Below are 13,169 nucleotides of genomic sequence, written 5' to 3' on the forward strand. Positions count from 1 at the left end.
ACTCCTGGATCAGTCAGAAGACCTGCTTGTCAGTTATATGACTTTAGCAACATCTGTTAACATCTCCTTCCCTACCCTACCTTCCTCATTAGAAAAGCTGGAAAAACCATAGTCACTAGCCAAAACCTGATATCACAGTACATGGTACAATAGCCAGACCTTAGTTCAGCCAATTAGTTGTCAACTGGCACAAGAGAAAGAAAGATGTTGTAGTTTGTCTCTTTATCTAGGCACCATGATTCTGAGGGCCGTTTTGTCCAGGAGACAAACACCATGATATATGAGTCACTATATAAGAGAAGCTAGACACTTTAAACAAAGTTTAAAGCACCTGTCTTTACCAGGAAACATCCAGAGCTAATGAACGTAGTATTTTCAAACTCCAGTGATCTGATCTCATATTTATATTGGATAAAGAACTGATTATTAGTTTAGGTTTGTTTGTTTGTTTTTCCCCAGAGCCAGAAACTTGTCCTGAGAAAACAAAAACAACACGGCCATGAAAGATATTGCCTGGACCACAATGACTTTTATAAAACCTAATTTCTGACCAGAAACATACTGTCAGTGAGAATAAGATGTCCTCTGAGTTTTCAAAGATCTTTTCTTCTGACTCACTAAACCTCTTAACTAGTTTCCTGATTTACATGAGATATACACAGGGTTGACCCAAATGCAGGGTTCAGATATTTTATCTGCGTATGGAACCCTCAAACTGAACTATTCAAGATGTTTTCAGGCCAGTAACTACATAGCAGTAGCGTGTGCTGAGAGCTGGGTTCTTTAGAGTGGGGTTTGTAGCCTTGACTTCTTTGGTAGCTAAGGAAGAAATGACCTTTTGCTTACTATATAATTCCTAATGATAGAATTCCCCAAGGTCTTTCTCAGTACAGGTAACAGGCCTTGGTTTATTCAAATTTGAATCTGTCAAGCGAGTTATAACAAATTACGAGCAGAACAAAAGGAATGACATCTCATTGTCTGGGAGTATCAGTGTCATGGTGATAAAGCACAATGCTTTCCAGGAGCTAAATATTAGAAAATATTTCATAATGACTCTAATGTGAACCATTTATAGGCAAAGTCTCTACCTTGAACTTAATGGTGGGCTTGGAGTAAATAGGAAAATGACATTATTAAATTATAAGGCCCAACTGAAATTACTTCATTTTTGATTGAATTCCACAATAGCACAGGTCCCTTGGACTAAATAGCTTACAAATTTGGGGGAAGGCTGAAGAAACAGACTTTAGATTAACCATTCATGCCCCCCAAACCATACCACAGAACAGCTTTACCAAGGAGCTACTGCCTCTTCTACACCCAAGAAGCCTCTGGCTCCAGAACCACTTCCAGCAGCCATGACCATAAAACCATTGTCATTAAAACAGCTGGTCAGTGGTGAAGGGAGAGGGAATGCCTCCAGCAGCTCCCCAAAGTAAGAGGAACTCAGAAACTGGGAGGAGCTCAGTAAGGCTGAGCATAAAGTGCAAAGTGGACAATAGTAAGAGAGGTAACTGGAAAAAGCATCAGGGTCATTTGATGGAGTTTTGGACATGCTGAAAACTTTGAGCTTTACTCTAAGGCAGCGTTTCCCCAATTCCAGTCATTCAAATTCCCAATTCAACATTTTGCTTTGTCCCTGTGTCAGTTTCCTAGGGCTGCCTTAGCAAAGTACTATGACCGAATGGCTTAAAACAATAGATGTGTATTGTTGTCTTATAGCTCTGAAGGCTAGAAATCCTGAATCAAGGTGTTGGCAGGGCCATGCTTTCCCTGAAGGCTCTAAGAGAGGATCCTTCCTTGCCTCTTCCTGGCTTCTGGTGGTTGCTGGCAATCCTTGGCTTATAGAGCATCACTCCCATCTCTGCTTCCATTGTCAATCAGATGGCATTCTATCTGTGTCTCTAAGTCCCTTCTCCTCATCTTATAAGGACATATTAAATTAAGTCTTTATTGGCTTAAGGGCCCACCTTCCTCGGTAAGACCTTGTCTTAACTAATTACATATGCAATTACACTATTTCCAAATAAGGTCACATTCTGAAATTCTGGAAAGGACATTAATTTGGGGGAAGGGGGACATCCAATCCAGTACAACCACCTATATTATTAAGCACTTAATACTTTTCTTTAAAGCAACTCACTTTAAATCAGCTCCTAGGCAATACTATACATTAAACAAGATGTCTGAAAAACTAGTGATATTTTTTCTAATACATACCAAAATAAACAAATATATAACAAAATCAACAAAATTACAAAAACCAAAAAATCTTTATCCCAGTACTAAAAATGATATCTGTAACAACTTCATGAGAAACTTCCCAAAATGATAGCCTAAGAGAAGCCCTTAAAATAAAGCCCTCAGCTGTTTTCATCCATAAACAGAAACTGGCTTTGTGATGCATCATATCACTGATCCCAACCCTGGACACTATTTAAAATCACTCCCAAACCAATGAATTCAGATTGAAGCTGTCCAGGTAACTCCAATATGTAACCAGGATTGAGAACCAATGAACACAGAATTCTTTTCAAAGGAAGATTTTTTATTATATTTATATGATTGGTTTTAGCAAGAACCTGGAGAAGGAATGGACAGGAATTATATTACCTGCTGAGTATTTGCTAAGGATAATCCAAGTAGCTGAACTTTCTGTAGATCACAGAAAGTTGGCTAAGCATTTATTAGAGTACATTGTTATCACCATAAGAGAGATGTGCCTAATTTATTATCTTTATTTTCTAAAGTAGCCATCCACCTCAAGTTACAGTGGTACAGTGGCACATTCCAGAACCCAGTTCTTGAGTCCAGCTTCTATATTGTCTCAATCACCATAAACTTAGTGTTCTGTCTACTTGGTAGAACACAAGTGCACAGTGCAGCCTCCAGTTGTTTCATTGTTCTTTCCTTATATTTTAGGAATGAAGCAGCTCATTCAGGCAACTGAAATCCCCTTTATCTCCATAAAGCAAATACATGCAGTAAAGAGTAATGTAAGAAAGCAAAATTCATTTTATTATTTCTAGGCCTGGTTAGGCATCAGGAACAGTATGAAAAAAAAAACTCTTTAAATTATTGTACATTTTGAAGATTAAGGCCATTTACACATCATTTAAGACACATGATGACAGTTTGGTGGTCACCCAGTAGCTAAGCTAACAATAATTGTGTACTTACCATGCACCAGTGCATAACATGCATTTTAGGTCTCAATTAATCCTCATAATAACCTATGAGGTTATTAAGTCCCACATAGTACATTACTACTCTATGCCTAAAAGCTATTGTGTGCTTAAAATATGCTGGACACTCCTTTAAGAGACTGCTTGTTTATTATCTAATGTAATTATTGTAACCACCTTATGAGGTACTTTTATTGTCCTCATTCTATAGAAGAGAAAACTGAGGTTAATAAGTTGCTCTGGATCTCACAGTTAGTGCATACCAGGGCTGTGATTCAAACTAAGGCAGTATGGCTAGGAGTGAGGTGCCTAACTGCTCTTGCCCTCCTACCTCCTACCTGGGGCAAATCAGAACCATGATGATCTATGCAGCCACTGCCTCTCTTTCTGCTTCCATTTAAGAGAAACAGCAAATAGATTGAATCAAAATAATCATTTACTTTTGGAAACAACTGTATTCCTGATGGAGTCATAATTAATTCTGCATTAACCTATGTTAAAAGCATCCATTGTTGTTGATGTCTAGTCTGACAATAAAGATGGACATTTCTAATTATTTTATGTACTCATTAGTAGGTTTTCCAGATGAAAATGTCTTGAATTTCTAGTAGGAAAGTTAATCATCTGAGAAGTCTAACCTGTAGTCTATGAACAAAACTATAATAGAACCCACCATATAATACAGACATATTAAATCTGAATCAAAAATTACATAATAGCACATTTACATGGCTTTCATAACCAAGCTAAATCAAAATATGGTTAAGAACAAAAGACAGTAGAATACAACAATTTCCAGCAATGTGAGCCATTAAAAGGGATAATAAGTAAAGCTAATTTCTTTGCACATAAAGCATTGCATTGCCTGACAACTCAAGTGTCTATCAAAGCTGTTCAAGCACAGCTGGGTGCTATAAGCCATTTGAACTGATTCAGCCTTCCAATTAAAATATTTCCAGCCGCTGAAAAATCACGGGTCTTTTTAAGCATACGGCCCTGGTTCCAGTGGGCTTCTGCCTGCCTACCCTACATTTTCCTCCAGGGCTGTTTCTGGGATTAAAACAAAGACAGCCCCTTTTCATTGAAACTCACTTCTAGTATCTCATACATTCTTCCTTTTTTCTCCTAATATCTCAAATGCTTCATACAGTGGAGAAGAAGGATCCATGGCAACTGATAAAATAGTCTCCTGAACATGAGACATCCACTCCAAGAAGCATAGAAGTGGAAAGAAAAGAAAGACCAGCTTGGATAAACTTTGTAAGCAATCTGAGACAGTGAAGACTTCTGGACTTGGCACAAGCAGTCCTTGGATACAGACCCACATAGTCCCAGATGATGCTACCTTTGGTTAGAAGTAGACACCTAGAAACCAGCTGACCACAGCCATTTATTAAATCTGTCACTTGCTCCAGTGTAGAAGCTGAACTGAATTGTCCATTCTAGTCTACTCTGTATGCTCTGGAGTAGGGCTGCCTGGACTTGAATTCCAGCACTGCTATCTATAAGATATGTCACTTTGAACTCTTCGTGTAACTGCTCAATCTATGTCTCATCTGTAAATTAAGAATATAAAACTACCTCCTCAGAGGTTATTATAAGAATTAATTGATACCTAATGCATATTATCCACTGGTGCATGGTAAGTACACAATAATTGTTAGCTTAGCTATTGGATGACCAACCAACTTCCATCTTGTATCTTAGATGATCAATGTGTAAAGGCCTTAATCTTCAAAATGTGCAATAATTTCAAGAGGCTTTTTCATACTGCTCATGATGCCTATCCAGGTCTAGAAATAACATAATGAATTCTGCTTCCTTCCATTGCTCTTTACTGCATCTAGTCACTATATGCAGATAAAGGGGATTTCAGTTGCCTGAATGAGCTGCTTTGTTCCTAAATTATAAGGAAAGAAAAATAAAGCAACTAAAAGCTGCATTGTGTATTTGCTTTCTACCACGTAGACAGGGCACTAAGTTTATAGTGATTAAGAAAAATGTAGTGACAATTCCCTTGGAGTACAACTTTTGATTTCATATACCTGACTACCACTGTTCTATCCTCTATTACTAGGCATTAGTAGGCAAAGCAATGATCTTGCATCAGCACATGAGCTCTAAGGTTCCATTCTGCATATAATCTATCTTGCTATTACACATTAAAGGTAGAATAATTGCCATTAATTGATATAATCATATAACAATAAACTAAAAAAAAAGAAGAAAATAAGATAGTACAGTTACTCTCTGGTGTAAATAATAAGTCATTGGAGAGCACACTATTTTGTGTCCTAGTATTTAATGGCTACATAGCCAAGAAAGAAATAAAGCATACTTATTTCTATTTCACATTGTTGAGTCATAGAATAATATAACCCAGGGCTAATTGGAACCTTAGAATAATCAATGACTCAGTGATAATTCACCAAAATTAATTCACTGACTCACAAAAAGTACCAAAAATATATTTAAAAGTCTCGTGAAAGTGTAGAAATGGTCTTATTGTTTAGAAAAAACTATGGGCCACTTTTACATATAAACATTACAGTAAAATAAAATAAAAACAAGGCCCAGGATAATCTAGAAAAGCAAAGATGGAAAGAAAGAGAACAAGACACCATTATGTAACAAGACAGAGAAATATGAATTATCACAATTCTACTTAGGATAAGACTTTATGTGTTCAGAAGGAATGCCTTGTTGAGCCATTGGGTACTGAGAATAAGAATCCAGGGAAATCTCAGGCAGCCAAAACAGTTTACTGATCTGCAAAGAGAAGTAGAAGAGAAAAGAGGAAAAATCTGAGGGTGGGGAAACAGTGTCTTACAGTCATGGAATATTCAGAGAAAGAGAGACCATCTAGCAAAACATGAAGACACTTTGGAAGGTAAAAATGTCACCAATGGGGATTTTTTAATAAAAATTCTGTGCAAGATGGGACTTGACAGCTTCCTATAACCACAAAAATTTTCAATAAAAATCATTCACCAAGAAATCATGTTCTTTGACAAAGCAGACAAAAACATACACTGGGGAAAAGAATCCCTATTCAATAAACAGTGCTGGGAAAATTGGATAGCCTCATGCAAAAGAATGGAACTGGTTCCGCACCTGTCACCACTCACAAAAATCAATTTACAATGGATAACAGACGTAAACCTAAGGCATGAAACTATAAGAATTATAGAAGAAACTGTAGGAAAACTCTTCTAGATATTGTTCTAGGCAAAGAATTTATGAGGAAGACCTCAATGACAATCACGGTAACAATGAAAATAAATAAATGGAAAAATAAATAAATAAATAGGACTTGTTTAAATTAAAAAAGCTTCTGTACAGCTAAGGAAATAATTAACAAAGCAACTAGACAACCTACAGAATGGGAGAAAATACTCTCTAGCTATACATCCAGTAAAGGACTAATACCCAGAATCTACAAAGAACTCAACCAAATCAGCAAGAAAAAAAAACAAACAATTCCATTACAAAGTGGACAAAAGACATGAACAGAAGCTTTTCAAAAGAAGATAGACAAAAGGCCAATAAACATACAAAAGAGTTCAAAGTCAGTAATCATCAAGAAAATGCAAATTAAAACAACAATGATATATCACCTTACCCTGGCTATAATGGCTTTTATTAAAAAGTTCAAAGATAACAAATGCTGGTGTGAATGCAGAGAGAAAGGAATGTTTATACCCTATTTGTGGGACTGCAAATTAGTACAACCTCTATGGAAAACAGTACGGTGATTCCTCAAAGAACTAAAAGTAGACCATTCAACCCAGCAATCCCTCTACTAGGTATTTACACGCCCCCCCCCCCAAAAAAGAAGTCATTTTCAAAAAGACACCTGCACTCAAATGTTTATTGTGGCACAATTCACAATTGCAAATATGTGGAATCAACCCAAGTACCCATCAATTCATGAATGCATTAACAAAATGTGGTTTATGTATACCATAGAATACTACTACTCAGCCATAAGAAAGGGTGAATTAATGCCTTTTGAAACAATTCGAATGGAATTGGAGACCACTATCCTAAGTGAAGTATCTCGAGAATGAACAAACAAATACCACATGTACTCACTATTAAATAGGAACTAACTGATGAGCATGCATGTGCATAGAAGTAAATAAAACTCAAGGGAAATCAAGCTGGGGGGAGAGGGAGGAGGGGATGGGGAAAACCTACCTAATGGGTACAACGAACACTATCTGGGTGATGGGTACCCTTATAGCCCTGACTCAAGCATTACAAACACGATCCATGTAACCAAAAACATCTGTACCCATGTAATATTTTGAAATAGATAAAATGCAAATAAAAATTTTAAAAAGAAATAGTGAATTTCAGAGGATTTATAGAAGGGTTTCTTTATAAAGAAAATATTTTTCCCCATGGCAGAGTATCAACTGCTGCTCTCTGCTTTATTAATATTTTGGATTTGTAACGTGAGAAATTCCCATGAAGATGAACCACTGCCTGTCTGGGGATAAAAATTGGTGAATTTAATATCATAGTAGCAGTGTAGGCATGGCTGCCAGACTACACTGGGCTCCTCCTTGAGGAGTAGCTCAGATCTCTCTGTTTTGTCTATGGAAGTTGGACTTATTTCCTTTGGACTTTGCATAATCTTGGAGATTGAGCTGTGTTTGACCCTAAATTTAAGCAGTTTGTCAAGATTACACATGGATTAGAAGACATGTTTGCAAATACCAGCCTCTACCAAATCTATTTTTAAAACGTGGAGGCTTATGGCATCCTGGATCATTGTTAACTGCCTCATTTTTTGGCTAAATCACCATAAAAGCCTAGGTGACTTGACCACTATCACACAGGCGATTTGTGATAACTAATCAGAACCCCACTTTTTATGACTCTAAGTCCAGTATATTTTCACTCGGTCTCCTTGCAAAGGGTATATACATAGTAATATACTGCCACTGACTCTTGCAAAATGATTTCTGTAAGCTAATGCCAATATTTGATAGCCTTATTCCAGTGCTCCAAGCAGTTCCACATGATTTGGTTGAGCTAATTACTTTTTAATGCCAGGCATTTAAAAATTAGAAAAGGCACATTCATCCAAATGATACAGGGCCAAAGGAAAAACAGATAGTAGTCCCCACCCCATCACACTCTCTCCACCTCTAGTAGAGGATTGTCACAAGTGTGGGCTTGTTTCCACTTGAAGCATGATATTAATGTGTCTTGCTGAACCTAGGATAAATGGCAAAATTCTTCACTTTCTTATCCTGGAGAGAATTTAAAGAGTGGGGCAGGGCCTCAGAGCGTAGTTCCATTAGTTTAGATACAATTACCACAGCAGCAGCTCCATCTGTGTCAAGATTCCTAACTTCTAGAGTAAACCTCCTAACGTTTGTTAATCAAACCTAAACTGGTTTTCACCATGCCCTCAAACTCAAAAGCTGGTACACAAAATGATAGAAAATTGTGATAAGAGAAAAAGGGAATCATTCTTACTGATTTGCCTCCTTCTAAAAATAAGGCAGAGAAAATGGAGTCCTGTGTACTGTAGCCTTAATTATAAGGCAAGCCACTTTAATAATTCAAAAGATTTTTCTCTCAGGTCTTACTTTACTGAACAGTATAAAGTTTGATACTTGTGCCTACTTACACTCTGAACTGCCAACATTAGTATGGCCTTGCTTTTGCTTGTCGACAGCTAGAAAATTGTTGTAAAGGTAAGTTCTCAAACATGAGCTGAAACCTACTTTACCTATTTTATCTCTACCCTAAGACAAAACTATCACAAACATAACTCTTAAGAAATACTCAACACTTTCACAATGTTACAAAAATATCAATAGTAACCCCAAAACTACATTACATCTATTGTTTAGTGGATATTTTGTGGTGTGTTAGTGTGGATTTGGTTGTTTCCTTCCTTGCTTGCTTTATGGACTTTTAAAATTTCATCTCCCTCTTTTTAATTGGCAATACCTGCTTATTGATTTAATTGCTTTATATCTCTAAACCACATATTGCTTTCTCTTGATTATATTTTTATATAAAATACATCAATTTAAATAGCTCTGTTCTATGTAAATTTTGTTTATTTGGTTATTTCTAGAGATTTTTAAGTTTTTTACAAACCTGATTTGAAAATAAACCATTGATATCTGATTGTACATTTACTAGGCTTATGTAGCAGAGACGGTATATGAAGATTTGGAGTTCAGTAAGACCTGACTATAGTTAGTGGTACCTAGTGGTTCTTACAGAAGACTAGACATAAAGGCCCAGAAAAAGAAGGCTTATAGAATCCTGAACAAGCTTGAGAAATACGGAAATGGTTTATATAAATCTTTCCTACTTCGTTAGCATGTTTCAACTAGGAACTGGGCTATAAAAGAAAATAAATGGCAATAGTCATCCATCCCCTTATTTTCCTTCCTATTGTTCCATGGTAGACAGGATGCATTCATTTTCTAGGCATTCTCTGCCACTATAATTGGAGCTGATGACAAATGTGATATTAATAACCCACCCTCTTTGGACCATGAAGTGGCTGCACTGGGTCCCATTGTTGTTTTCTGTCTCACTCTTCTATAAGAAGCCAGTCTCAAAACACCAGCCAAATAAGCAAAATTTGCACTACAAAAGTCTATCTTATAAATGGCATTCTCCCTTTTATAATGCTTTCCCCCCTTCCTTCCTATTCATTGTGGGCAGACTTGTCCCCACAAATTCAGGTTGTTTCATCAGAAACAAAATTTTAATCATTCTTGGCTTATTTCTGCCTAAGACCTAGTCAGAGACATAAAGATTATAACTGACTCAATTCCTTTATTTTATTTAAGGGTTTAGAATATAATAACATGTAGGAACCAATTTATTCTTATACACAGGTCTCAGTGACCAGACTGTGCTCAATATTTAACCCTAAACATAGATTTTCTCTTCCAATGGGACATGTTCACATCTACATTCTGTGAATTATCCCTATGCAAACTGCTTTAAGTTTTTCTTTCTTTCTCCAAAAAGATTCTCACAAAGAGAACTTTAAGAATCTTCCTGCACATTATATTTACTGTTGATTAGTCTAAATAATCCACTGAACAGGTGCAGAGAGCCCATACAAAGAGCTTCTATTTGATAACAGAATGCATCTTATAATTTTAGTAAAATAACATTTCTATTACTGCTTTTTAGTTTTGTTCTTAGTTTGCATAACTTGAGTGTATATCAATTAAAGAAAAATAATGTGGGGTTTTTAAAAATGTATTTGATAGAAGCTATTTTGCTTCTCAAAGAGATATTTTATAAAAATAAAAGATTTAAAGAAGAGAAAAGTTACCATAGTGAATCTCCTACCTTAATGGAATTTTGAGAGATATTCAGAGAGCATTTCAGTTAACTATTCAACTCCTCAGTGGAAGTGGCAAGAATCCTCTCTGTGAGTTATCTTCTAATCCTTGAGCAACTTGTCCACCTTATGAAATGAGAGTCATTTGGCAGATAGAATAGAGAGTAAAGTTATACAGTGATGGACAACCTAATATGCATGACAACTTGGGAACATGGAAAGAGACTCTATGGCAGGCATCAAGGCCAGCCATTTGCTTTAGAACATATGATGTCTCTTGAGAGAAATAGTAAAAAGAAGTCTCTGGGATTGAGAATCAAATCTAGGATACCAAAATTAAAATAGAGAAAGGAGAAGATAAATGTGTTTCGTTATCTCTTAAGGAAGAGGGTAGACAATAACTTTTCCATGAGTTAAGAGAAAGTCAAGGTACCTTGGCCTTTTGTCTTTGGATCATTGGTTCATAGTCGGCTGGAAAAAGTGTTATGAGTTCCCTACTGAGTCATTGGTGTGTCCACAAATGAGAATTTGTCCCAAGATCTTCAAGAAAAAGAATATAAAAACTGAAATATGCAGGTACATTTGAGAAGCTTAATAAATAATGACATGCTCTGCTTGAAAATCAGTCTTTCCTCATCTTTCAGGAAAGCTCAAAATTGTTATGAGTGGTATAGGTTAAGATTTAAACAAATTAGGAGTAGTAATAATAGCCATTGTCATAGGAAATCTACCCTAGACTCTGATGCTAGATGTGAAATATTCAGGAAGCCTCAAGAAGAAAGTACATCCAGGGCTAGGAGAGGCACTCAAATCACTTAAAAGGAATAAGTGTGGGCTCAACAATTATTGTTGTGTCTGTGTAATAATAAATGTACTAGCATATAACAAAGCAATGACTAAGGTGAAATACCCTGTCCTAACACTCTAGTACCCTGCTTTCCTATAGCTCCCCTAGAGTCTGAGCTGCTGAGATATCCCTCTCTTGAGGAGTGGAATCATCACTGTGCTGCTCCATTCTGTCCAGGTCCCAAACTATAGCCATTCTGTGGTACTTATTGCCACTCCACCTGGCCTCTCAAAGTCTTGGATACTGCTGGGACCCACAATCCCAGTGTCTGGAGTTACCACTGCACAATGACTCATCCCCAGGAACTGGATTTGCAGCTGAGCCCTATAAGCTTAGGCTCCCAAATTACAGCCATATCCTGAACCTGGGACTCAGAATTCCAGAGTACTCCTTCTTCCCAAGAGTCAGGCCAGGGCTATTGTCTGTTTTCACAGCTACAACCTGATCCTTTGGACCCAAGCTGCCATGGTGTGACTCAGATTCACAGGTCTTGTTTCTGTAGTCAACTTACATTGCAACAGAGAGTGAATCTACACTTCAAGATTCAGGTTTCACAATATGTTTGTGAGACACTGAATCTAGTACCCTGGCCTCACAGCTGCTCTGAGCACCTGCACCTGGAAGCCAGTGCCACGATAGCTGCTTTTAGACTATTTCAGACATGACAACAAGAGGAATCCTGTCAGTTGTCTCCCCATTATGGGAAAAACAGAAATAGGAGCACATACAAAAGCCTTTGCCACCAAGGACATTGAAAACCTACACTATCACTGCCACTAAAACAAAATTCTAGATCCTAGGCCACTGAGACATCCACAGTTATTACTGACATTGAATGAAGCCAAAGACCCTGCACAAAGACTCTACCACTGCATCTACCCAGAAACAATCACTACACATTTCCCAACTGGTACACTAAGGCCCAACCTCTAATGAAAGTCATTCTCTATGACAGCCATTCTAGAAAGTTTGAGATAGGTGATTGTTCCACCAGATGGTCAGACATCAACTGAGAGACACAAGAAACATAAAAAAAAGGGAAATATGACATCACTAAAGGAACATAATAACATTCTATTAACAGACACCAATGAAAAGGAAATTACTGAAATGCCAGAAAAGGAAACCAAAATAATGATCTTAAGAAAATGCAATGAGATATAAAAACAAATGCAGATAGACAATTTAATGAAATCAAGAAAACAATTTATAATATGAATAAGAAATTCAGCAAAGAGATAGATATCATTAAAAAATCCTCCAGCTGAAGAATTTAATGAATAAAATAAAATCTATTAATAAAACAGAGAGTTTCAACAACAGACTTGATCAGGCAGAAGAAAGAACCTCTAAACTTGAAGATAGGTCATTTGAAATTACTCAGTTAAAAAAAGTAATGTAAAAAAGAGTGAAGAAAGCCTATGAAAATATGGAACACCGTTGAGCAAACAAATTGAATTTTAGGAGCTCTAAAAGGAGAAGACATGGAAAAAGGAACAGAAAACATATTTACTGAAAACTATATAGCTGAAAACTTCCCAAGTCTAAAAAGAGATATGAACTTCTAGATCATAGAAGCTTAAAATTTCTCAAATAGATGCAAACCAAAAAGGACCTCCCCAGAAACATACAGCCAAACTGTCAAAAGTCAAAGACAAAGAGAATTCTAAAAGCAGCAAGATGAAAGCATCAAGTCATACTGCTCCAGCACTCTGTAAATAAGTTTCCCTAATAAATGCCTTGTACTGATCACCTTGGCTTTTAGTGCTTCTTTCTTTGGAATCTCAACTAGCCC

The 13,169-nt window shown here is 36.7% G+C and overlaps 1 pseudogene; it reads left to right on the forward strand.

Annotated features, from left to right (window-relative positions):
• Positions 1-13,169, forward strand: part of LOC105862222 (large ribosomal subunit protein eL8-like) — a 163,112-nt pseudogene that overhangs the window by 100,794 nt on the left and 49,149 nt on the right.

Source organism: Microcebus murinus, chromosome 5, assembly GCF_040939455.1.
Source record: "Microcebus murinus isolate Inina chromosome 5, M.murinus_Inina_mat1.0, whole genome shotgun sequence".
Classification (NCBI taxonomy): Eukaryota; Metazoa; Chordata; class Mammalia; order Primates; family Cheirogaleidae; genus Microcebus; species Microcebus murinus.